Consider the following 25,267-nt stretch of genomic DNA (forward strand, 5'->3'; position numbering starts at 1 on the left):
TCATTCTTTATCTGATGATTAATATATTCCATTATATATATGAAGCATCAATTATTTAACAATTTTTAAGTTGATAAACACTTGGATTGTTTCCAACCTTTTACTATTCCAAACAATTCTGTAAAGGCACTCATACATGTATCTTCATGTACACCTACAAATATTTCCATGAATAGCTACCTAGGAATTAAAAACTTGAAAGATGACATTCTTATTTTTTGTAAATCCTACCAATTTCTCTTTAAGTCAACTGACCATTTCATGTTTCATAAGGAAAACCTGTTTCCTCTACATATTTGTCGATAGTTATTAATAGCAAAACAATTTTTAATATTTGTTAATCTGTTGGGAAAATCATTATTGATTGCTAGAGAGTTTGTGTGCTTCTTCATATATTTTTTGATCATTTTTGTAATGCTTCTATGAATTGCCAGCTGTATAATTTACACACTTTCATTGTGCATATTTTTTCTTATTTATTTGAAAACTTCCCTTTATATTTCTTTTCACATTCATCATATATGATTCTTATGTTATCAATATATGTTTTCTCAATTACTTTTATTCAAGTGTAGTTTGTAACAGATCACTGGAAGAAACTTTTAAAAATCAAAAGTTCCATTGTCATTATTTTACCCAAGGAAAACTTAAGACTACAAACAGAAGCATATTAACTTATTGTAAGTCACACAACTAAGTTTTAGTATTATGTGAGGATGCCAGAATGTGTAGGATAGTTTAAAAAATTCAGAATTTATATTTTTGTTGAAAGACCTGGCTTGGAGCACAATATAAGATAATAATTAGATTTTAGATCTACTATGTGGCAAGGACTTTAAAAGCCCTGAAAAGAAAATCAAATTTGGAATCCAAAGGTATAGTTTCAATGTTTAGCTCTAAAATATGTGAGCTAAGTGTACTCATTGGAGAAGGCAATGGCACCCCACTCCAGTACTCTTGCCTGGAAAATCCCATGGATGGAAGAGCCCGGTAGGCTGCAGGCCACGGGGTCGTGAAGAGTCGGACACGACTGAGCAACTTCACTTTCACTTTTCACTTTCATGCATTGGAGAAGGAAATGGCAACCCACTCCAGTATTCTCTCCTGGAGAATCCCAGGGACGGGGGAGCCTGGTGGGCTGCCATCTCTGGGGTCACACAGAGTCAGACATGACTGAAGCGACTCAGCAGCAGCAGCAGCAGCAGCAGCAGCAGCAGCAATTGTACTCATTACTATTCAGATTCCTCATTTGTAAAATAAGAATACTAGCAGATGTCTTACATATTTCAAATCAGTGAAGAGTTTTATGCCTTTAAACTATTATACAAATAAAGGCAAACCCAGAGTGACTTTTGGTAATACAAGGTAACCTCTTATTTTGCAAATAAACCACTGTCTCTTAGTTACAAGTAAATGAAATACAGAAAACAATGTTTTATACTATATTCAAATAATAGAGATTTCTGTTGCATAGAGATTCTCATCCTCTGTCATTAGTCTTCACAAATCCAACATTAGTTTTTCAGTAGGCCAAACACCCTTCAAATATTCTAAATTTCTATCATTTCTTATTTCTTTTATATTTAATTTCAACTTAAACTTGATTTGCAATTCAAAATTAAAATGCCCAAATTTATTTCTACTGTCTAAAATAGAAAAAAATGTTAATGGCCATGTTTTATGGCATTGATAATTCAATTTTGAATCTTCTTATGAAAAAAATTTCCTCAAACTGTAGAAGTTAATCATTATTTTATGTGAACTATAAGCACAGCTATATGGTTCTCTTGTTTCTTGAGGTAGGATTGAATTGCTATAAACTTTCCTCTTAGAACTGCTTTTGCTTCATCCCATAGGTTCTGGGTCATTGTGCTTTCATTATCATTTGTCTCTAGGAATTTTTTAATTTCCCTTATATTTCCTGAGTAACCTGTTCATTAGTAGAAATGTATTGTTTAATCCCCATGTGTGTGTGTTATTTAATAGATTTTTTCTGTAAATGATATCTAGTCTCAAATTGTTGTGGTCAGAAAATATGTTTGATATGATTCAATTTTCCTAAACTCACTTAGGTTTTATAAGTGACCCAAGAAGTGGTGTATCCTGGAGAATGTTCCACGTGCACTTGAGAAGAAAGTATAATCTTCTGCATTTGGATGGAAAGTCCTAAAGATATCAGTTAGGTCCATTTGCTCTAATGTTTCATGGAAGGTGTGTGTTTCTTTATTAATTTTCTGTTTTAATGACCTGTCCATTGGTGTAAGTGGGATGTTAAAGTCCCCTACTATTGTTGTGTCGCTGTCAATTGCCCCTTTTAGGTCTGTGAGTGTTTCCCTTATGTACTGAGGAGCTCCTATGTTGATTGCATAAATATTTACTATTATTATATTGTCTTGGATTGATCTGCTGATCATTCTGTAGTGTCCTTCTTGATCCTTATAATATTCTTTATTTTAAGGCCTATGTTTCCTGAAATGAGAATTGCCACTCCAGCTTTCTTTTTATTTCTATTTTCATGGAGTATCTTTTTCTATTCTCTTATTTCCAGTCTGTATGTGTCTCTAGGTCTGAAGTGGGTCTCTTGTAGACAGCATGTATATGGGTCTTGTTTTTGTATCTATTCAGCCAGTTGTTTCTTTAGGTTGGATCATTTAATCCATTTACATTTAAACTAATTATTGATATATATGTTCCTATTTGCATTTTCTTAATTGCTTTGGGTTTGTTTTTGTAGGTTTTTTCCTTCTCTTGTGTTTCCTGCCTATAGAAGTCCCTTTAATATTTGTTGTAAAGCTGCTTTGGTAGTGCCCTAACAGGTAGAATAATCTTGGTTTTAGAATTTTTTTTTTCAGTACTCTAAATATATCCTGCCATTCCTTTCTTGCCTGTAGAATTTCTGCTGAAAGGTCAGCTGTTAATTGTATGGGTTTTCCCTTGTATGTTACTTGTTGCTTTCCCCTTTCTGTTTTTTAATATTCTTTCTTTGTGTTTACTCTCTGTTAGCTTGATTAGTATGTGCCTCGATGTATTTCTCCTTAAGTTCATCCTGTATGGGACTCTCTGCACTTATTGGATTTGATGGACTATTTCCCTTTTCATGTTGGGGAAGTTTTGTACTTCAAAAATTTTCTCAGACCCTTTCGTTTTTCCTTCTTCCTCTCAGACTCCTATACTCAAACACTGGTGCATTTAATATTGTCCCAGAGGTCTCTGAGGCTATCCTCAATTCTTTTTATTCATTTCCCTTTATTCTGCTCTTCAGCAGGCATTTCCAACATTTTATCTTCCAACTCACTTATATGTTCTTCTGTCTCATTATTCTACTGTTGGTTCCTTTTAGAGTATGTTTAATTTCAGTAATAGTGTTATTCATCCTTTTTTTGTATTATTTATTTATCTAGGTCCTCATTATTTGTGTTAATTGAGTCTCACATTTTCTCCATTCTATTTTTGACCTTTGTAACATTGTTACTATCATTACTCTGAATTCTTTCCCAGGTAGTTTGCCTATTTCCTCTTCATTTGTTTGGTCTTGTGAGTTTCTTCCTTGTTCATTCATTTACACTATATTTCTCTGTCTTTTCTTTCTTTTTTTTTCCCCCCTAACTTACTCCATTTCAGGTCACCAGTTCCCAGGCTTTAAGGTCATATTCCTTCTTCCTTTTGGTTTCTTCCTTCGGTGGGTAAGGTTGGTCTAGTGGTTTGTGTTGGTTTCATGTTGGGGGTGATGTGCCTGTGTTCTAGTCGGAGGAGGTGAGTTATTTTTCCCCTCTGATGGACAGGGCTGTGTGAGGTTCTGTACTTTGGGGTGTCTGTGAGAATTCTGTCTGCTGATAGCTCGTTTTGTGTTTTTGTCCTGCTTGTTTCAGTGAAGCATCCTACACTGGGTGCCATCAGAAGATGAAGGATGCCAGGCTTTGTATACAGGTTTTGGCCTTCATGGGCTTCCCTGGTGTCCCAGACAGTAAAGATTCCTCCTGCAATGCAGGATGGAAGTTGTCACTAATTAATACTCCTTGGGATTATGAGTTCTTTGGCAGTTTAGGATCCTGGACTCAGGGCTTCCACTTCAATGACTCAGGCCCAACCCTTTGTCAGGAGACTGAAACTCCACAAGTTGTTTGTTATTTGATTAAAATGTATTGAAACAGGGGGGAGAGGGAAAGATGGCAGAGGAATAGGACGGGAAGACCACTTTCTCCCTCACAAATTCCTCAAAAGAACATTTCAACGCTGAGCAAACTTCACAAAACAACTTCTGTAGGCTGGCAGAGGACATCAGGCAACCAGAAAAGCAGATCATTGTCTTCAAAAACAGGTAGGAAAAAATATAAAAGACGAAAAAGGAGACAAAGGAGGTGGGGAGGGAGCTCCGTCCCGGGAAGGGAAGCCCGTCCCGGGAAGGGAATTTTAAGAAGAAAGGTTTCCAAACACCAGGAAACACTCTCCCTGCCAAGTCTGTGGCGAGCCTTGGAAACACAGAGGGCAACATAACAGGAAGGAAAAATAGATAAATAATTAAAACCAACAGATTACAAGCCCAACAGTAACTCCCCCAACGGAAAAGCAGCACAGACGCCTGCATCCGCCACTGGGAAGTGGGGGCAGGGCAGGGACGCGTGGGAGGCGCAGGCTGCAGAGCTTTGTAAGAATTGGGCAGGAACGCCCCACGCGCAACCAGAACGATCTAACTTGGGCTAGCAAACCAGACTGTGGGATAGCTACCACGCCAAAAGCTCGAACATAAGACACCGCCAGGACCAAGCACAGAACAAAGGACGGAACGGGAAAAGCCGGCTGCAGACCATCCCCCGCCGGGGACAGGCAGCCAGAGCCGTAAGGACTGGAAAGGGGCAATTGCAGACCCAGAGAGACTTTACTTACCTAACTGCAAGCAAGCTCCTTTGCTAAGACTTCTGGGGGTGCTGGACAGTCACAATCTGCCTCACGGGGTGCGCCAGCGGTCCACCCAGAAAGCTGAGCAGCAGCAGCAGAAAAGGTGACAAGCCACGGCGATCGCGCTCGCCAAACTCCTGAGCTACTCGGACCTGGGAAGGGCACAAAGCGCAGTTCCAGCCGAATCTGTGCCTCTGAGGGCTGCCTGAGCGCCGAACCTGAGCGGCTTGGACCGGGGAAGTGCACGCAGCCTAGGGCCGGCCCCAGACGGTTCCCGGCTGAGCATCCTAGAGCCGGAGCGGTTTGTGCGCCGCGAGAAAGGACAAGTCAAGCGGGGCAGAGATACTGTGTGCACACGACAGTGCTATTTGTTAGCAGCAGCCCCCCTCCCCACAGCGCGACTGAACAAGTGAGCCTAAAAAACCAGCAAACAGAAGTTAAATAGAGGGAACCACCTTGGAAGTGATCCCACACGGCCCATTACACCAGAAAGGGCCAGATATTTTTAATATTTTTAAAATCATTCCTTTTTTTTTTTTTTGCTTTTTTTTTCTAACTTTTTTTAATTGTTAAGTCTCCTATTTCTCCTCTAATTTTTATTTCTATAACCTATTATTACTATATTTTTTTGTTTGTTTTTTAAAAAGACTTTTTTTTTTTTTAAGGCAAACACCATATACAGTCTTTGGATGGTTGTTGATGGCTTTTTTTGTTTGTTTGTTTGTTTGTTTGTTTGTTTGTTTGTTAGTTTTTTAATAATTCTTTTTCTTTCTTTTTTTTTTCTTTCTTTCTTCCTTTTTTCTTCTGCTTCTCTCTAATATTGTATCTTTGAAAATCCAACCTCTACTCTAGATTTTTAATCTTTGCTCTTAGGTTTTTGTGGTCAATTTTGTACATTAAAAAACCCAAACTTCACTATCCCAGTTTACCTGAGAGTGAGATTACTGGCTTGACCACTCTCTCCTCCTCTGGACTCTCCTTTTTCTCCACCAGGTGGCCTCTGTCTCTTTTCTCCCCCATCTCTCCTCTATCCAACTCTGTGAATCTCTGTGTTCCAGACGGTGGAGAACACCTAAGGAACAGGTTACTGGCAGGATTTGTCTCTCTCCTACTCATTCCTCTCTCTGATCCTCCTGGTCACCTCTGTCTACTTCCTCCCTCTCCTCTTCCCCATATAACTCTGTAAATACCTCTGAGCGGTCCAGACTATAGAGCGCACATAAGGAAGTGACTACTGGCTAGCTTGCTCTCTTCTCTTTTGATCTCACCGCATCTCATTCCAGTTACCTCTAACTACCCCCTCCATCTTCTCTTCTCCTTATAACTCAGTGAACCTCTCTGAGTGTCCCTCAATGTGGAGAAACTTTTCATCTTTAACCTAGATGTTTTATCATCGGTGCTATATAGATGGAGAAGTCTAGAGGCTACTGTAAAAATAAAACTGAAAACCAGAAGCAGGAGGCTTAAATCCAAAGCCTGAAAACATTAGAGAACTCTTGAATTCAGGGACCATTAAGCAATAGGAGCCCATCTAATGCCTTCATACCTACACCGAAACCAAGCTCCACCCAAGGGCCAACAAATTCCAAAACAAGACATACCACGCAAATTCTCCAGCAACACAGGAACACTCCCCTGAGCTTCAATATACAGGCAGCTCAAAATTATCCCAAAACCTTTGATGTCTCGTAACCCATTACGGGTCACTCCATTGCACTCCAGAGAGAAGAAACCCAGCTCCACCCACCAAAACTCCAACACAAGCCTCCCTAACCAGGAAACCTTGACAAGCCACTGATAGAACCCCACCCAAAGTGAGGAAGCTCCATAATAAAGAGAACTCCACAAATTCCCAGAATATAAAAAGGCCACCCCAAACGCAGCAATATAACCAAGATGAAGAGACAGAGGAATACACAGCAGGTAAAGGAACAGGAGAGTTGCCCACCAAACCAAACAAAAGTGGAAGAAGTAGGGAATCTACCGGAGAAGGAATTCTGAATATTGATAGTGAAAATGATCCAAAATCTTGAAATCAAAATGGAATCACAGATAAATAGGCTAGAGACAAGGATTGAGAAGATGCAAGAAAGGTTTAACAAGGACCTAGAAGAAATAAAAAAGAGTCAAAATATAATGAATAATGCAATAAATGAGATCAGAAACACTCTGGAGGCAACAATTAGTAGAATAACGGAGGCAGAAGATAGGATTAGTGAAATAGAAGATAGAATGGTAGAAAAAAATGAATCAGAGAGGAAAAAAGAAAAACTAATTAAAAGAAATGAGGACAATCTCAGAGACCTCCAGGACAATATGAAACGCTCCAACATTCGAATTATAGGAGTCCCAGAAGAAGAAGACAGAAAGAAAGATCATGAGAAAATCCTTGAGGAGATAATAGTTGAAAACTTCCCTAAAATGGGGAAGGAAATAATCACCCAAGTCCAAGAAACACAGAGAGTTCCAAATAGGATAAACCCAAGGCGAAACACCCCAAGACACATATTAATCAAATTAACAAAGATCAAACACAAAGAACAAATATTAAAAGCAGCAAGGGAAAAACAACAAATAACACACAAGGGGATTCCCATTAGGATAACAGCTGATCTTTCAATAGAAACTCTTCAGGCCAGGAGGGAATGGCAAGACATACTTAAAGTGATGAAAGACAATAACCTGCAGCCCAGATTACTGTACCCAGCAAGGATCTCATTCAAATACGAAGGAGAAACCAAAAGCTTTACAGACAAGCAAAAGCTGAGAGAATTCAGCACCACCAAACCAGCTCTCCAACAAATTCTAAAGGATATTCTCTAGACAGGAAACACGAAAAGGGTGTATAAACCCGAACCCAAAACAATAAAGTAAATGGTAATGGGATCATACTTATCAATAATTACCTTAAACGTAAATGGGTTGAATGCCCCAACCAAAAGACAAAGACTGGCTGAATGGATACAAAAACAAGACCCCTCTATATGCTGCTTACAAGAGACCCACCTCAAAACAAGGGACACATACAGACTGAAAGTGACGGGCTGGAAAAAGATATACCACGCAAATAGAGACCAAAAGAAAGCAGGAGTGGCAATACTCATATCCGATAAAATAAACTTTAAAACAAAGGCTGTGAAGAGAGACAAAGAAGGCCACTACATAATGATCAAAGGAACAATCCAAGAAGAAGATATAACAATTATAAATATATATGCCCCCAATATAGGAGCACCGCAATATGTAAGACAAATGCTAACAAGTATGAAAGGGGAAATCAACAATAACACAATAATAGTGGGAGACTTTAATACCCCACTCACACCTATAGACAGATCAACTAAACAGAAAATTAACAAAGAAACGCAAACTTTAAATGATACATTAGATCAGTTAGACCTAATTGATATCTATAGGACAGTTCACCCCAAAACAATGAATTTCACTTTTTTTTCAAGTGCTCATGGAACCTTCTCCAGGATAGATCACATCCTGGGCCATAAATCTAAACTTGATAAATTCAAAAAAATCGAAATCATTCCAAGCATCTTTTCTGACCATAATGCATTAAGATTAGATCTCAATTACAGGAGAAAAACTATTAAAAATTCCAACATATGGAGGTTGAACAACACACTTCTGAATAACCAACAAATCACAGAAGAAATCAAAAAAGAAATCAAAATATGCATAGAAACTAATGAAAATGAAAACACAACAACCCAAAACCTGTGGGACACTATAAAAGCAGGGCTAAGAGGAAAGTTCATAGCAATACAGGCATACCTCAAGAAACAAGAAAAAAGTCAAATAAATAACCTAACTCTGCAACTAAAGCAACTAGAAAAGGAGGAGTTGGAGAACCCCAGAGTTAGTAGAAGGAAAGAAATCTTAAAAATTAGGGCAGAAATAAATGCAAAAGAAACAAAAGAGACCATAGCAAAAATCAACAAAGCCAAAAGCTGGTTTTTTGAAAGGATAAATAAAATTGACAAACCATTAGCCAGACTCATCAAGAAGCAAAGAGAGAAAAATCAAATCAATAAAATTAGAAATGAAAATGGAGAGATCACAACAGACAACACAGAAATACAAAGGATCATAAGAGACTACTATCAGCAGTTGTATGCCAATAAAATGGACAACGTGGAAGAAATGGACAAATTCTTAGAAAAGTACAATTTTCCAAAACTGAACCAGGAAGAAATAGAAAATCTTAACAGACCCATCACAAGCACGGAAATTGAAACGGTAATCAGAAATCTTCCAGCAAACAAAAGCCCAGGTCCAGACGGCTTCACAGCTGAATTCTACCAAAAATTTCGAGAAGAGCTAACACCTATCCTCCTCAAACTCTTCCAGAAAATTGCAGAGGAAGGTAAACTTCCAAACTCATTCTATGAGGGCACCATCACCCTAATACCAAAACCTGACAAAGATGTCACAAAAAAGGAAAACTACAGGCCAATATCACTGATGAACATAGATGCAAAAATCCTCAACAAAATTCTAGCAATCAGAATCCAACAACACATTAAAAAGATCATACACCATGACCAAGTGGGCTTTATCCCAGGGATGCAAGGATTCTTCAATATCCACAAATCAATCAATGTAATTCACCACATTAACAAATTGAAAAATAAAAATCATATGATTATCTCAATAGATGCAGAGAAGGCCTTTGACAAAATTCAACATCCATTTATGATAAAAACTCTCCAGAAAGCAGGAATAGAAGGAACATACCTCAACAAAATAAAAGCTATATATGACAAACCCACAGCAAACATTATCCTCAATGGTGAAAAATTGAAAGCATTTCCCCTAAAGTCAGGAACAAGACAAGGGTGTCCACTTTCACCGCTACTATTCAACATAGTTCTGGAAGTTTTGGCCACAGCAATCAGAGCAGAAAAAGAAATAAAAGAAATCCAAATTGGAAAAGAAGAAGTAAAACTCTCACTGTTTGCAGATGACATGATCCTCTACATGGAAAACCCTAAAGACTCCACCAGAAAATTACTAGAGCTATCAATGAATATAGTAAAGTTGCAGGATATAAAATCAAAACACAGAAATCCCTTGCATTTCTATACACGAATAATGAGAAAGTAGAAAAAGAAATTAAGGAAACAATTCCATTCACCATTGCAACGAAAAGAATAAAATACTTAGGAATATATCTACCTAAAGAAACTAAAGACCTATATATAGAAAACTATAAAACACTGATGAAAGAAATCAAAGAGGACACTAAAGGATGGAGAAATATACCATGTTCATGGATTGGAAGAATCAATATAGTGAAAATGAGTATACTACCCAAAGCAATTTACAAATTCAATGCAATCCCTGTCAAGCTACCAGCCACATTTTTCACAGAACTAGAACAAATAATTTCAAGATTTGTATGGAAATACAAAAAACCTCGAATAGCCAAAGCAATCTTGAGAAAGAAGAATGGAACTGGAGGAATCAACTTGCCTGACTTCAGGCTCTACTACAAAGCCACAGTCATCAAGACAGTATGGTACTGGCACAAAGACAGACATATAGATCAATGGAACAAAATAGAAAGCCCAGAGATAAATCCACACACATATGGACACCTTATCTTTGACAAAGGAGGCAAGAATATACAATGGAGTAAAGACAATCTCTTTAACAAGTGGTGCTGGGAAAACTGGTCAACCACTTGTAAAAGAATGAAACTAGATCACTTTCTAACACCGTACACAAAAATAAACTCAAAATGGATTAAAGATCTAAATGTAAGATCAGAAACTATAAAACTCCTAGAGGAGAACATAGGCAAAACACTCTCAGACATAAATCACAGCAGGATCCTCTATGATCCACCTCCCAGAATACTGGAAATAAAAGCAAAAATAAACAAATGGGATCTAATTAAAATTAAAAGCTTCTGCACAACAAAGGAAACCATAAGCAAGGTGAAAACACAGCCTTCTGAATGGGAGAAAATAATTGCAAATGAAGCAACTGACAAACAACTAATCTCAAAAATATACAAGCAACTTATGCAGCTCAAGTCCAGAAAAATAAACGACCCAATCAAAAAATGGGCCAAAGAACTAAATAGACATTTCTCCAAAGAAGACATAAAGATGGCTAACAAACACATGAAAAGATGCTCAACATCACTCATTATTAGAGAAATGCAAATCAAAACCACAATGAGGTACCACTTCACACCAGTCAGAATGGCTGCGATCCAGAAATCTGCAAGCAATAAATGCTGGAGAGGGTGTGGAGAAAAGGGAACCCTCCTACACTGTTGGTGGGAATGCAACCTAGTACAACCACTATGGAGAACAGTGTGGAGATTCCTTAAAAAATTGCAAATAGAACTACCTTATGACCCAGCAATCCCACTGCTGGGCATACACACTGAGGAAACCAGAATTGAAAGAGACACATGTACCCCAATGTTCATCGCAGCACTGTTTATAATAGCCAGGACATGGAAGCAACCTAGATGTCCATCAGCAGATGAATGGATAAGAAAGCTGTGGTACATATACACAATGGAGCATTACTCAGCCATTAAAAAGAATTCATTTGAATCAGTTCTGATGAGATGGATGAAACTGGAGCCTATTATACAGAGTGAAGTAAGCAGGAAAGAAAAACACCAATACAGTATACTAACACATATATATGGAATTTAGGAAGATGGCAATGACGACCCTGTATGCAAGACAGGAAAAAAGACACAGATGTGTATAATGGACTTTTGGACTCAGAGGGAGAGGGAGAGGGTGGGATGATTTGGGAGAATGGGAATTCTAACATGTATACTGTCATGTAAGAATTGAATCGCCAGTCCATGTCTGACGTAGGGTGCAGCATGCTTGGGGCTGGTGCATGGGGATGACCCAGAGAGATGTTGTGGGGAGGGAGGTGGGAGGGGGGTTCATGTTTGGGAACGCATGTAAGAATTAAAGATTTTAAAATTTAAAAAATAAAAAAAAATTAAAAAAATTAAAAAAAATAAAATGTATTGAAACAAACACACCAAGATAAAAAGCAAAACATAATAAGAAACAAAAGATGAACCTAAACAAATGATAAGTAGAAGATCAGACAGGTAATTACAAAAACAATGGGGCATATATGCACACACATTTCAGTTCAGTTCAGTCGCTCAGTCATGTCCGACTGTTTGTGACCCCATTAATACATACATTTAAGTACACACAAATATAAGCAAAATATTCCAAAGGGAAAAATGTACAAGAGATTGCTTTGGTGAGCAACGGAAACCAAAAGTGATATCAACCAATTAATAACAGAACTAACTAAAACTTAAACTGGAAAGCTGAGCCAAAGCAGAGTGCCCGTTGGGGAATAAAGCAAAGAAAACATAACAAATAACAAGCATGGTGTAAAAAGAAACAGTGAAAGAGAAAAAGAAGAAGGAAAAAAGGGAAGGAAAGGAGAAAAAAGGAAGGGAAGAAAGAAAAGAGAAAAAGAAAAAATAGAAAAGCAAAGTTAAATAGAAGTACGTAGAAAAGGTTTATACATATTAGGGAATAACTGCAGCAGGAAATGAACAATAAGAGAAACAAACAGGAGAAAAACAAAAACAAATTTTAAAAAAATCAAAGAGAAAACATTTTTAATTATTAAAAAGAAAAAGGAAAAATTTGCAGCACCTGAAAAATCCAACATAGAAGTATGTAAGAAAAAAAAGTGTGATTTTTAAAAAAGAGAAAAGTTCTCAAGGTCGTAGTTCTTCTTAGTTGCGGTGTCTGCCACCCATGAGTGGGGTTGGACTAATACCCTGTGATGGTTTCCTGTTGGGGGAAACTTGTTCTGGACTGTGTTCTGGTCAATGGAGCTGGATCTCATCTCTCTGAAGGGCAGCAGCATATCCAGTAGTAGGTTTTGGGGTGTCTATGGGTTTGGTATAGCTTTGGGCATCCTGTCTGCTGGTGTGCAATGTTGTGTTTCTGTGTTTGTTGAAGGATTGGCATGGGGTATCTGGGCACTGGTTCTTGCTGACCTTTGGCTGCTCTTCGTTTTGGTGTTGAGATGGAGGTATTTGGGAGGGTTTTGTCTACTAATATTCCCTGGGGTCAGGAGTTCTCTGGCGATTCAAAGTCTTGGGCTCGGGTCTCTCACCTCAGGGGTTCAGGCTTGATGCCTACTGAAGCTGTAAGACCTCACAAGCCACAGAGCACAAAAGGCAAGTTCCCAATACTCTTGGTGAAGGCAACACTCAACAGCCCAAATCACCCAGAGAAGCTTACACTGAAGTCCCTAATATTTCTAGGAAGGTCTCTGGACCTGTTGTGGGCAGTGAGGGTTCAGCTCAGTCTGAGATCTGACATTTTTCTAGCTTGTAGTTGCTCCTAATGTTCACAGTTGTCCCTAAAGTCCGCAGTATGTTCCCCACCTGAACATGAGGGGGTGAAGGCCAAGGTCATGAGGGCTCACTTGTTCTGTTGGGCGGGGGAGAAGGGAGCATATGTCAGCCCTCATATGGGGGTAGTGCTTGGGTTGTGCAGGCAGAGTGCTTATGGCAATGGTGACCTGTTGGATGTTGTTATGGTCTGAGGTGGATCATGAGTTCTACTAGAGGAAAAGGTCCCAGTTTGTGGGTCCCTAGAAAGAGCTCAGCTGTTCAAGCTCCCAACAAGGTGTGGGCAGTAACCTGGGCTTGCTCACAGTCTGGTGGTGGCTGTAATCTCTGGGATTGGCACTGCATCGGTGGTGTTTTGTCTACTGCCTCCGGCAACTCTCCCAGCTTTGGCAGTGGCAGTCACATCTATTTCTGCAACAGTGTCGAAGTAGCCCTTTCAGCACATCCTAACAACCACCAGCCCCTTACCTCTCCCAGGGGTCTTTGGCAGAGCCTCCACTCCCAGTTCCACCCTCTGCTGCAGGCGGAAGCTTGCTAGCCACTCTCTCAGCTCCCTGTCGCCACTCTGCTCTGGTGGGGGCTTCTGTGCTGCTTTTCTTGGCCTCCTGTCCCCTCCTTCTGGTTATGGCTGGGGCTTGCTAGCTGCTTCTCTTCTCTCCCAGCCTTCACCCTCTCATCCGAGCTGAGGCTTGTGAGCTGCTTAAGGGCTGAGAATTGCTGTTCAGCAACTTTCTCTGTATTTTGCCTTCTGAGCCCCCGCTGTTGCACAGCACCCTGAGGTTCTGTGGCTCCCCTTTGGTCTCACCTGTGTGAGGGTTTCCTAGTGCATGGAAACTCTTCCTCCTTCACGACTCCCTCCCTCAGGGCACTAGTTCCCATTCTGAAGTCCTCTTGTTTTTCTTTTAACATATTTATCTTTTATCCTACTTCATTCCATAGCTTGCCTTTTGGAGGCCTGGGGTCTTCTGCTGTCATTTAGAAGTTGCTCTGTAGGAGTTGTTCTGTATTTTTGCATTTTTGATGTATCTGTGGGAAGGCAGCCTATCTCCCCATCTTATTCCTCTGCCATCTTCTTCTACTTTCTCACTATCTCTTAATGGCTGTTTCTCTACTTTCTTTTTTGGAACAACTTTCACTTTTTTAATATCCTTATATGCTATTAGAAAAGCAATACACATACAAACACACAGAAAAAAGTAAAGAACTTACTACCATCCTCATTATGAGTTATATATAGAGCTTGTACTGAGTCATATACTTGTATGTAGATATATAACATATACCTGTTATACATAAATTGGGACATATCCTTTGTAATTTACAGAAAAAATATATTTTATGTATTTTACATATATATGTATATATACTCATACATATATATATAAGCACACGCACATATATAGTTGAACTTGGTTAACTGAGACAAATACAAGTATTCCAACAAAAAAAGGTAAATATTGTTTGTCACTTCACTTTCACTTTTTAAAATCCTTCAAATAAAATTTCAACAAAGCGTCATTGTCTCTTTTGTGTTTTAATATTAACATTTAAAACAAATGTTCCTTAGGATAAAACTAACATCAGTGGAAAACATCCCAAAAGAAATTTCAAAACACCTCTTACTGACTCTGAAATGTGAAAAAACTGGTTCATTCTGACCACCAAAGATTAGTACAGAGCCAGTACACAATGTGCAACAGCACATGTAGGTATTAACAATACATAAGTAGGTTCATAATTTTACCAAATATCATGATAGTCTTAAAACTCAAAGAAGTAAATGTAGCACAAAGAGAAAGAAGACATAAAGTCTCTTGGACTCTGGATATAAGAGCTGTTATGCTAGGAGCCTAAGGATGAAAGAATAGAAAGGAATCAGTATTATTCAGAGAATATTCTCCAAATTCTCCCATCTTAAGGGATAGCTACAGACATGATAATATTTGACTGAAGAAGAAATTAAATAAGTGGCTTCATACCGAAAAAAAAAAAGAAAAGAAAGAAAGAAATTGAGGTGTAATTTCTCTCAGGTTCTGGAGGGGCAGAACCACTGTCAAAATGAGATCCAAAGACGCTTTCTATAATTCGTTAAAAAAGGAACATCTCTGTGGGAAATAAAGCCCACCAGCCCAAATCCAAAGACTGGACTTGGAGACACAAGGGGTAGCAAGAAGCGAGGCTTTACTGACCATTTTGTAAGAGCGGGTGTCTGGTGGGCAGGCACACGGAGAGCAGTTACAACAAGCAATTTATCCTCTAGCATGTGAGTCCCACCCCCAGTTCCTCATTGGCTGAGTACTATGGGGTGAACAATCTTCCTGGATGTCACCTAGGTTTATTCTCTCCCTCTTTATGGGCTGGCCCCTGCCTGACACATTGTTTTCTCTTTTCCTGCACACGTATTCCTGATATTATGTTTTGAATTCACCAGTAGAATGAGCCTGCCTGAATATCCTGAGCATCTCACCCTCCCCTTGTTTACCCAGACTTTCCAGTTTTGCTGTTAGGCAAGTTAGGCTGGTAATAATTTTTCCACTCCAAGCAAGCCACCCTTGAAAATGCACCACTTTAAGTTTTTATTCTTTACACCTTCTAGGAGTCTGTTGGGAAATGAGAATTCTGAGGTCCATTTAGAAACTAGAAAAGGCTAGAAACCCAGTTGGTAATTGAGTTTTATCCCAATAAATTACAAGGATATAAGCAATACTCTTGACCACACGTAGAACCTAGATTCTAACAATGAAGCACATAGCTGGTGCAGAATCTAAAAGAGGTCCTTTAATTTAGCATCTGTAACAACTTCCAAGTCCAGGTAAGTTACTTACCCTTACATTTTAATCTAGTTTTATATATATTTCACATTGTTGTGTACAATAAACATTTTCGTATACATAATGCTTAGATATTGCACACTTACATGAAAAGTTTTATACTTTTAAAACTGACAGTGGTAACAAATGCAACTTCAGGTGTCATGTATGTAATGGGAAAGTTACTATCAAAGCAGAAGGAAATAAATTCTCAAGTATATCCTCCTTAGGCTAACAACAACTTCTAGCCTTCTGTCTGACAACTAAGCTTCTGTTCAAGCCAATAAGTGAATAAACTTCTTCTCTACCACTAATTAGCTGTAATGAGACTTATTTCCTCATCTATAATATGGATAAATTAAGAATATTAATCCCACAGGAACAGTCTGTAGAGTTTAAAGGACAATTTGTATAAAGCTTTTATTAGCATGCCCTAGAAACAAGGACTGTCCAATATATGTATAATACTAGCTACAAAACACATATTCCAGTCTTTATACTTTTTAAAAGGTTAAGGGAAAATTAATTTTACATATTTTATAAATCCTATATGTCCAAAATATCATTTTAGCAAGCAATCAATATAAAACTTATTAATATATTTTACATTGTTTCTACAATATATTTTATATATGATGTATCTTTTTGCTTAGAGTACATCTCAGTTTAGTTTAACCCCGTGTCAATATTCAATAGCCACATGTGACTAGTGCCAACTGTACTGAACAAGGCAGAGCTAGGATGTGGTTAACACTCAACAAATATTTATTAGTATTAATTGTTATAGCAATACTGGAATTACTATTGCCATTGTAATATTCTGACAATAATCCCAAGTAGTGTTTATAACTATTCATATGTTGGGACTCAGCGCTAGTCACTCCAAAATATGCCACAGTGGCATATTGATCATTTGGAATTAAAGTTACTGAAGAAAGAGATGGCACAAGAGGAACACTCTGACCCCCCTTTCTGTCTCCCTGAAAGCAGGAAATTAATCTCCCATGTGAAGACTATACTCCCTGCATCTAGAGGTAGAAGGACATTCTTATCATAAAAGATAAAAAATTCAAGTGGAACATCCTGTATAAAAAATATCCTATTTTAATTTGCTACCCCAAGTTCAAATTCTGTGTAATTTTTTTACTGAGTACTCCAAAACTAAGTTTCTTTGTTCTGTCCAGTCTTCGCAAATTCATTGCTTCTTTGTCTAGAAACTAAAAAAATAACTGCCTGTTTTGTTCATTTTTTAGGTCCCATTTCTATGGTTCCTCAATGTTTTTGAACTAAAATGTACTTCTTTTTCTCTTGTTAATCTACCTTGTGTTAATTTTACAATTAGTCCAACCACAAGAACTCAAGAGAAGTAGAAGGTAAAATTTCCCTCCCCTAGTGTGTTGAATTATAAAATAATTTAAAACCCCTTTCTAATTTACAGAATATAAAGTCTTCCAATGATGAAACAAAAACTAATAAAAATAAAGGTTGATATGAATTTTAATATGTTAAGAAAAACTACAGAAGAAAATTATCAAAGAGCACAACAAATATTCAAAGGGGAAAAACTGTATGGAATGAGGAAAATTTCAGATAGATTATATATTTCAAGAAAAAGTTTTTAAAAGGCAAAATATAAGACTCTAAAACATAGGTTTAAATTTTTGTGTATAGCCAATATAGTGGGAAGTGTTATCTAAAACCTCTGTTTATTTTCCAGAAAATCCAGATAAATATAAAAGTCTTAGTAAGGCAACTTAGATGTACAGTTTTGAATTAAGCAAAATCAGGGTTAACTCTGTACAAGACTTTCTAGAACAAAATTATTTTATAAGTCAGGGAGGAACTTTATTCTTTGAAGAATAAAAGTTAGCCTGAAGTTTTAAAGGACTGTGTAGATTTTATTGTCAGATTCCAAGGGAGTGAGACTTCCTAAGGCTTGTCGACTTAAAGAATAGTCACAACCTAGAAGTTGAGTTATATTTCATTTGGTAGGAATTTTTATGACTTCAAGCGAGGGAGACAGCATGTCAAATGACCTGGAAAGAACTGTTCCCTGAAGTCCTCAAAATTCCCACCAAATGAAACATAACTCTCAGTTTCTAGGTTGTGACTATTTTTTAAGTTGATAGTTTTGGCAACCATCATGAAGACAACCAGAGCAGCTTCCTGTCCTCTGCTTGGTCCCTATAAGGAACTGGAGCCTTGGTTCCAGCAGAGGCCACTTATACTCATTTGCCTCCCTGGGGAGTCCAGACAGATTTGAGTGAGTCTCTCCTGGTTCTCAGCTCTCCCATATTGATTGATGATCCTAAGTTTTATTTGGTGGGGTATGGCAGATGCCTGCCTCTTCTCAGTTGAAAGATATGGGGATGGGGAGAGAGGGGAACAATTGAAAGACAGCAATACGTACCCATCCAGGATCCTGGATGGGGTTTGGTTGAAAGATTCTGAGGAATACACAAGACTCTTGAAAGATAAGAAGGTTGCTCCTTTTTAGGAAGCTAAGTGGTCTGTGCTGAGTAGTTAGGTAAGAGCCTGATCTGATACTTTTCTGCAAGTCAGCTGCCTTAATAGAATTTGTCAGGATAAAAGTGAAGATATTACGTTCACTCCAAAGAAAAGGAACAAGATTCCTCATGGCTGGTTGTAGGTTTCTCAGGTGACTGAGAAATTTACAGGAGTGGTGGAGGCTGAGTCCTCATATTGTTCAGTGGTCCCACAGAGAAACCCATTCATTAATTAAAACTTCAGTCACCCAGCTATCACAAATAAGAATTGGCTATTCAGTGATCTGAGCACCTATGGTGGTCTTTGCTGAAGGGAGAAACCAAGACACGGAAGATGAGCTGAAATGACTCTAGGGTGACTCCTGGAGGAATTAAGCTCACAAGTGGCACACAGTCCCACCATACAGTTTCACTAGTAAATTTTATCCATGACAAACTTAAAATGGGAAGCAGAATCTCTCAAAAAATAAAAACAAGGGGCATCAGAAAGCCAATCTCTGATGAACACGCCAGTCAAATTTAAGCACAATACATAGAGAGTTCATACTTATATTTGCAGTACCTAGTTAATAGGAGAAACTATACTAGAGGAAATCTCTCCATAAAATGAAAACACTCTTTTATTGGGTAACCAATTTAAATTAAGGTTAAAAAAGCTGGCTTGATAAAAATATCTTCAGAAATCTGATTTAAGCAAAGGCATCTAGGGGGTAAATTTGCATTCTCAGTATCTTAGGGGTATAAATATTCTACCTGGCCTTCCTAGGTTTTTCTGATTCTATGTTTTGTTTGTTTGCATTTTTGAAAACTTGGCCTTGAGAGTAGGCTTTCTGAATTTAAGTTATATCTTCCTCCACTTTCTCATATGGAGGCATTTTGTATCTTAATGGTTCAAATCTCTGTTGAGATATATTTTATTGGTGGCCAAAGATGAATCCTTTTAAAATTGGAGTAACTAACAAATTTTCACGGCAAATAGATGGGGAAACAGTGGCTGACTTTATTTTGGGGGGCTCCAAAATTACTACAGATGGTGATTGTAGCCATGAAATTAAAAGACACTTACTCCTTGGAAGTAAAGAGCTCTATTTAATTTTAATAAAAAGTTCTTATATTTCAAGGAAATTGGTGTGAAATGAATATATCTCCTGCCATAGTAATAAACAAGAAATGTCACAGTCATTGGTAATTTCTGGCCTTCAAATGTGAATGAGGCTCCCCAAACTGTGATCCAGCAGATGCTGCCACCACCTACGGATTGCTGAGGAGCTGGGGCAATGCAAGAAGGAAGGAGAACATGGAAACTGGATTGGCCCAGAGAGCTGAGGTGCATAAGAAAGGGATGAATTCAATGCGCCCAGACGCTTGCATCTTCCCATGCATAAGATGTTAAATTCTTTAACTTCATACCTGATCTTCAGTGTTCAGACTCCCTGCTCCTTTTGTTCCAAACTTGTATATAGTCTGACTTCCCCTTCTAGCTCCTTGGAGCAGTTTTCTCAGAGCTACTGAGATGCTGGCGCCAAGGCTCAGAGTCCTAAACACTCCCACCAAATAAAATAACTCTCTAGTTTCAGGTTATGACTATATTTTTTTTAGTCAACACTGGCAAAGATGACTTTCAGGCTCACATGAACTGAGAAATATTCAATATTAAGTTGACACCTGATGTTAATGTTTAAGTCTGTTGATCTAATTAATATGGCATGTTGTTAAATTTATTGTACCTACATTTAATAAATAAGATCTTACTAGATAACTTGTAGGAAAAACAACTCAACATGATTAAACTTAAAAGTAAATGTAAATGAAATAAGAACTTCAGTATAAAAATCTGGAATGCTTTGAAGAAACACCTCTGAGACATCTCTGAGACAAATGTTAAACTAACTTTGATATTTTAATTTAGAAATGTCAAATGATTGGACGTAAACTTTAGATTGAAATATATGTATTAATGTCACTAATATAGATATCCCCTGTCAACTTAAAAATAGTCACAACCTAGAAGTTGAAAGCTATGTTTTATTAGGTGTGAATTTTCAGTACTTTAAGCCCAGGAGGAAGTAAAGCGACCTTGAGAGAACTGTTCTGAGGAGGCAGCAGGGAGAAGGAACTAAGACTCTGAAAAATAAAATCACAAGATGCTGGCCCCAGATAGCTGAGATTCATATGAAAGAATGATTTGAGTGAGTCCATACTCTCCCATCTTCCTATGCATAGAAAAGCACTAAATTCCTTCAATTGAGATATTAAAGATGGTAATGATAACCCTGTGTGCGAGACAGCAGAAGAGACACAGATGTATAGAACAGACTTTTGGACTCTGTGGGAGAGGGAGAGGGTGGGATGATTCGTGGGAATGGCATTGAAACATGTATAATATCATGTAAGAAATGAATCACCAGTCTAGGTTCAATGCAAGATACAGGATGCTTGGGGCTGGTGCACTGGGATGACCCAGAGAGATGGTATAGAGAGGGAGGTGTGAGGGGGATTCAGGACTGGGAACTCATGTACACCCGTGGCGATTCATGTTGATGTATGGCAAAACCAATACAGTATTGTAAAGTAAAATAAATAAATAAATGATAAAAAAAATTAACAATAGTCTTTTGATGTTCAGAATACCTGCTCCTTGTTGCATGCATGCATTTAAAGTTCCTTCAGTCCTGTCTGACTCTGTGCAACCCTATGGACTGTACCCATCAGGATCCTCTGTCCATGGGATTCTCCAGGCAAAAATACTGCAGTGAGCTGACATGCCTTCCTGCAGGGGACCTTCCTGACCCAGGGATTTAACGCATGTTTCCTGTATCTCCTGCATTGCAGGAGGACTCTTTACCACTGAGACACTGGGGAAGCCCATTCCTTGTTATAAGCTTGTATATAACCTGACTCCTCCCTTACCTCCTCAGAACAATTCTCTCAGTTCTTTTGAGATGCTGTCTCCTGGGCTTGAAGTCCAAAAAATTCCCACCAAATAAAACATAAATCTCAACTTCAAGGCTATGACAGGCTGGTTGACTCCACTTCCCTAACTCCACTTCCCTGACTCCACAAAGCAATCTTTCACTCACACCAATCTCTTTCTATTGTTGCTGTTTAGTCGCTAAGTCATGTATGACTCTCTGCAATCCCATGAACTGCAGCATGACAGGTGTTCCTGTCCTTCACCATCTCCCAGAGTTTGCTCAAAGTCATGTCCATCGAGTCAGTGATGCCATCCAACCATCTCATCTTCTGTTGCCCCCTTCTCCTCTTGTCCTCAATCTTTCCCAGCACCAGGGTCTTTATCAACCAGGCAGATCTTTGTATCAGGTGATCAAACTATTGGAGCTTCAGCTTCAGCATCAGTCCTTCCAATGAATATTCAGAGTTGATTTCATTTAGGATTGACTGATTTAATCTCCTTGCTGTCCAAGGAACTCTCAAGAATTTTCTCCAGCACCACAGCATCAGTTCTTCAGTGCTCAGCCTTCTTTATGGTCCAACTCTCATATCCATACATGACTACTGGAAAAACCACATCTCTGACTATATGGACCTTTGTTGGTAAAGTGATATCTCTGCTTTTTAATATGCTAGATTTGTCAAAACTTTCCTCCCAAGGAGCAAGTGTCTTTTAATTTTGCAGCTGCAGTCACCATCAGCAGTGATTTTGGAGCCCAAGAAAATAAAGTCTGTCACCCTTTCCACTTTTTCCTCATCTGTTTGCCATGAAGTGATGGGACTAGATGCCATGATTTTATTGTTTTGAATGTGAAGTTTTAAGCCAGCTTTCTCACTCTCCTCTTTCACTTCATCAAGAGGCTCTTTGGTTCCTCTTCACCTTTGCCATTAGAGTGGTATCATTTACACATCTGAAGTTGTTGATATTTCTCCCAGCAGTCTTGATTTCAACTTGTGAGTCATCCAGCCTGGCACTTTGCTGATGTACTCTGCATATAAGTTAAAGAAGCAGAGTGATGATATAGAGCCTTGACTTACTCCTTTCCCAATTTTGAACCACTCTGTTGTTCCATGTCAGGGTTGTAACTGTTGCTTCTGGACCTGCATACAAGTTTCTCAGGAGGCAGGTAAGGTGGTCTAGTGTTCCCATTTCTTTAAGAATTTTCCAAAGTTTGTTGTGATCCACACAGTCAAAGGCTTTACCATGGTCAATAAAGCAGAAGTAGATTTTTTTTTTTTAATTTCCTTGCTTTTTCTATCATCCAGTGGATGTTGGGAATTTGATCTGTTTCTTTTGCCTTTTCTAAATCCAGCTTGTACATCTGAAAGTACATGGTTCATGTACTACTGAATCTTAACTTTAAGGATTTTAAGCCTAATCTTGTTAGCAAGTGAAATGAGTGCAATTGTATGGTAACTGAAAATTCTTTGGCATTGCCTTTCTTTGGGATTGACATGGAAAATGACCTTTTCCAGTCCTGTGGCCACTGATGAGTTTTCCAAATTTACTGGCATTTGAGTGAAGCACTTCAGATATTAACCTAGACTTTGCTTCCTTTGAGAATCTTTACCTGACCCTGAAAGACCCTGATAGATGTCTATGACACCCTCTTATACCATTATAGCTGGTCTCACCACAATGTATTTCATTTTCAAGATATGTGCTTATTCTTTTTTCCTTTTTGAAATTCATTGTTTTTTTAAATTATTTACTTGCTCTCTCTAAAGAGTCTTATAATTTTCTATGCTTTCAACTATCTATGCAGATAGCTTCTAAATCTATATCTAAAACTTGCTAGAATTCTCCACATTAAAATATACAAAACTAAACTTGTCATCCTTTCTTTTCAAACCTAGTCCTCCTCCTGACACCTCATTTTTAAAATAGCTTCACTGTCCTCTTGGTTACAAAGGAAATCTTAAATTTACTTTTGTTCTCTCCTTTCCTCTTACCACCCAGATTAAACATAAACCCAGTAGGGAAGCAAAATTTGTCATTCCACAATATCTCTTTGGGATGAGGATTATTTCAAGATGAAAAGAAGTAAGACCCCAAAGATTCAGAAGAAACTGTGACCTTCCCTCTAACTGCCTAAAAAAATTTTAGGTAAAAGGCCTGTTTTCAGAATAGAGCTACAACCAGAGATATCTGCAAACAATATGGGCTAGCTGTGTTGGGCAAAACTCAGCAGAGCATAGAGATTAGAGTGGACTCTGTCCCATTGTCTCTGCATGGCTCTGCAAATATTTGTTTACCAAACATTTGCTTTTCCATCTCATTGTGAATTGTCTTCCTCCCTTTTACAGTCCCATCCCACTATCCTCAACATCCTCTTTCTTTCCTAAGTGAGGTATTTAAAGTGAGGGCTTTGGTCATTTTGATGAGTTAATCCATTTTCCTGGGACTCTCTCATGTATACATGTTATTAAACTTTTTCTTGATCAGCTTCTGTTAATGTTTTATGCTATGGCTTGTTATAAAGTTAAAAATCTAACAACTAATTTTCTCTTTTAAGTTATACATTGAATTACATAATGTACACATGCTGTTTTCTCTGCTAATTATGCCAATAATTTCTCTCCTGTTTACCTAGTTAGTCTTATCTTGATTCACAGGTGATAGGATCAAGCAGTCAGCAGGAAAAGAGTAAGAACATCTTGACCAGATTCACACAACCACAATGCCCATGAGTCACAGAAATATCAAAACTGGCTGTGCCAGCCCAGGAAGATCTCAGTCACATTAGTCCTGCAACAACCACTCTCAAAATTCTCCTTATGAGAGTTTTCAAGACATGAGTCTGATACACTCCCATTTTCTGGCAAATTAATTCTCTTTCCTTTCAGTTTAGTTCAGTTCAGATGCTCAGTCGTGTCCAACTATTTGAGACCCCATGAATCGCAACACATCAGGCCTACCTGTCCATCACCAACTCCCGGAGTTCACTCAGACTCATGTCCATCAAGTCCGTGATGCCATCCAGCCATCTCATCCTCTGTCATCCCCTTCTCCTCCTGCCCCCAGTCCCTCCCAGCATCAGAGTCTTTTCCAATGAGTCAACTCTTCGCATGAGGTGGCCAAAGTACTGGAGTTTCAGCTTTAGCATCATTCCTTCCAAAGAAATCCCAGGGCTGATCTCTTTCAAATGGACTGGTTGGATCTCCTTGCAGTCCAAGGGACTCTCAAGAGTCTTCTCCAACACCACAGTTCAAAAGCATCAATTCTTTGGTGCGCAGCCTTCTTCACAGTCCAACTCTCACATCCATACATGACCACAAGAAAAACCATAGCCTTGACTAGACAGACCTTAGTCGGCAAAGTAATGTCTCTGTTTTTCATATGCTATCTAGGTTGGTCATAACTTTTCTTCCAAGGAGTAAGCGTCTTTTAATTGCATGGCTGCAGTCACCATCTGCAGTGATTTTGGAGCACAAAAAAATAAAGTCTTACACTGTTTCTCCTGTTTCCCCATTTCCCATGAAGTGATGGGACCAGATGCCATGATCTTCATTTTCTGAATGTTGAGCTTTAAGCCAACTTTTTCACTCTCCTCTTTCACTTTCATCAAGAGGCTTTTTAGTTCCTCTTCACTTTCTGCCTTTAGGATGGTGTCATCTGCATATCTGAGGTTATTGATATTTCTCCCAGCAATCTTGATTCCAGCTACTGATTCTTCCAGCCCAGTGTTTCTCATGATGTACTCTGCATATAA

Source organism: Capra hircus, chromosome 5 (assembly GCF_001704415.2).
Source record: "Capra hircus breed San Clemente chromosome 5, ASM170441v1, whole genome shotgun sequence".
NCBI lineage: Eukaryota > Metazoa > Chordata > Mammalia > Artiodactyla > Bovidae > Capra > Capra hircus.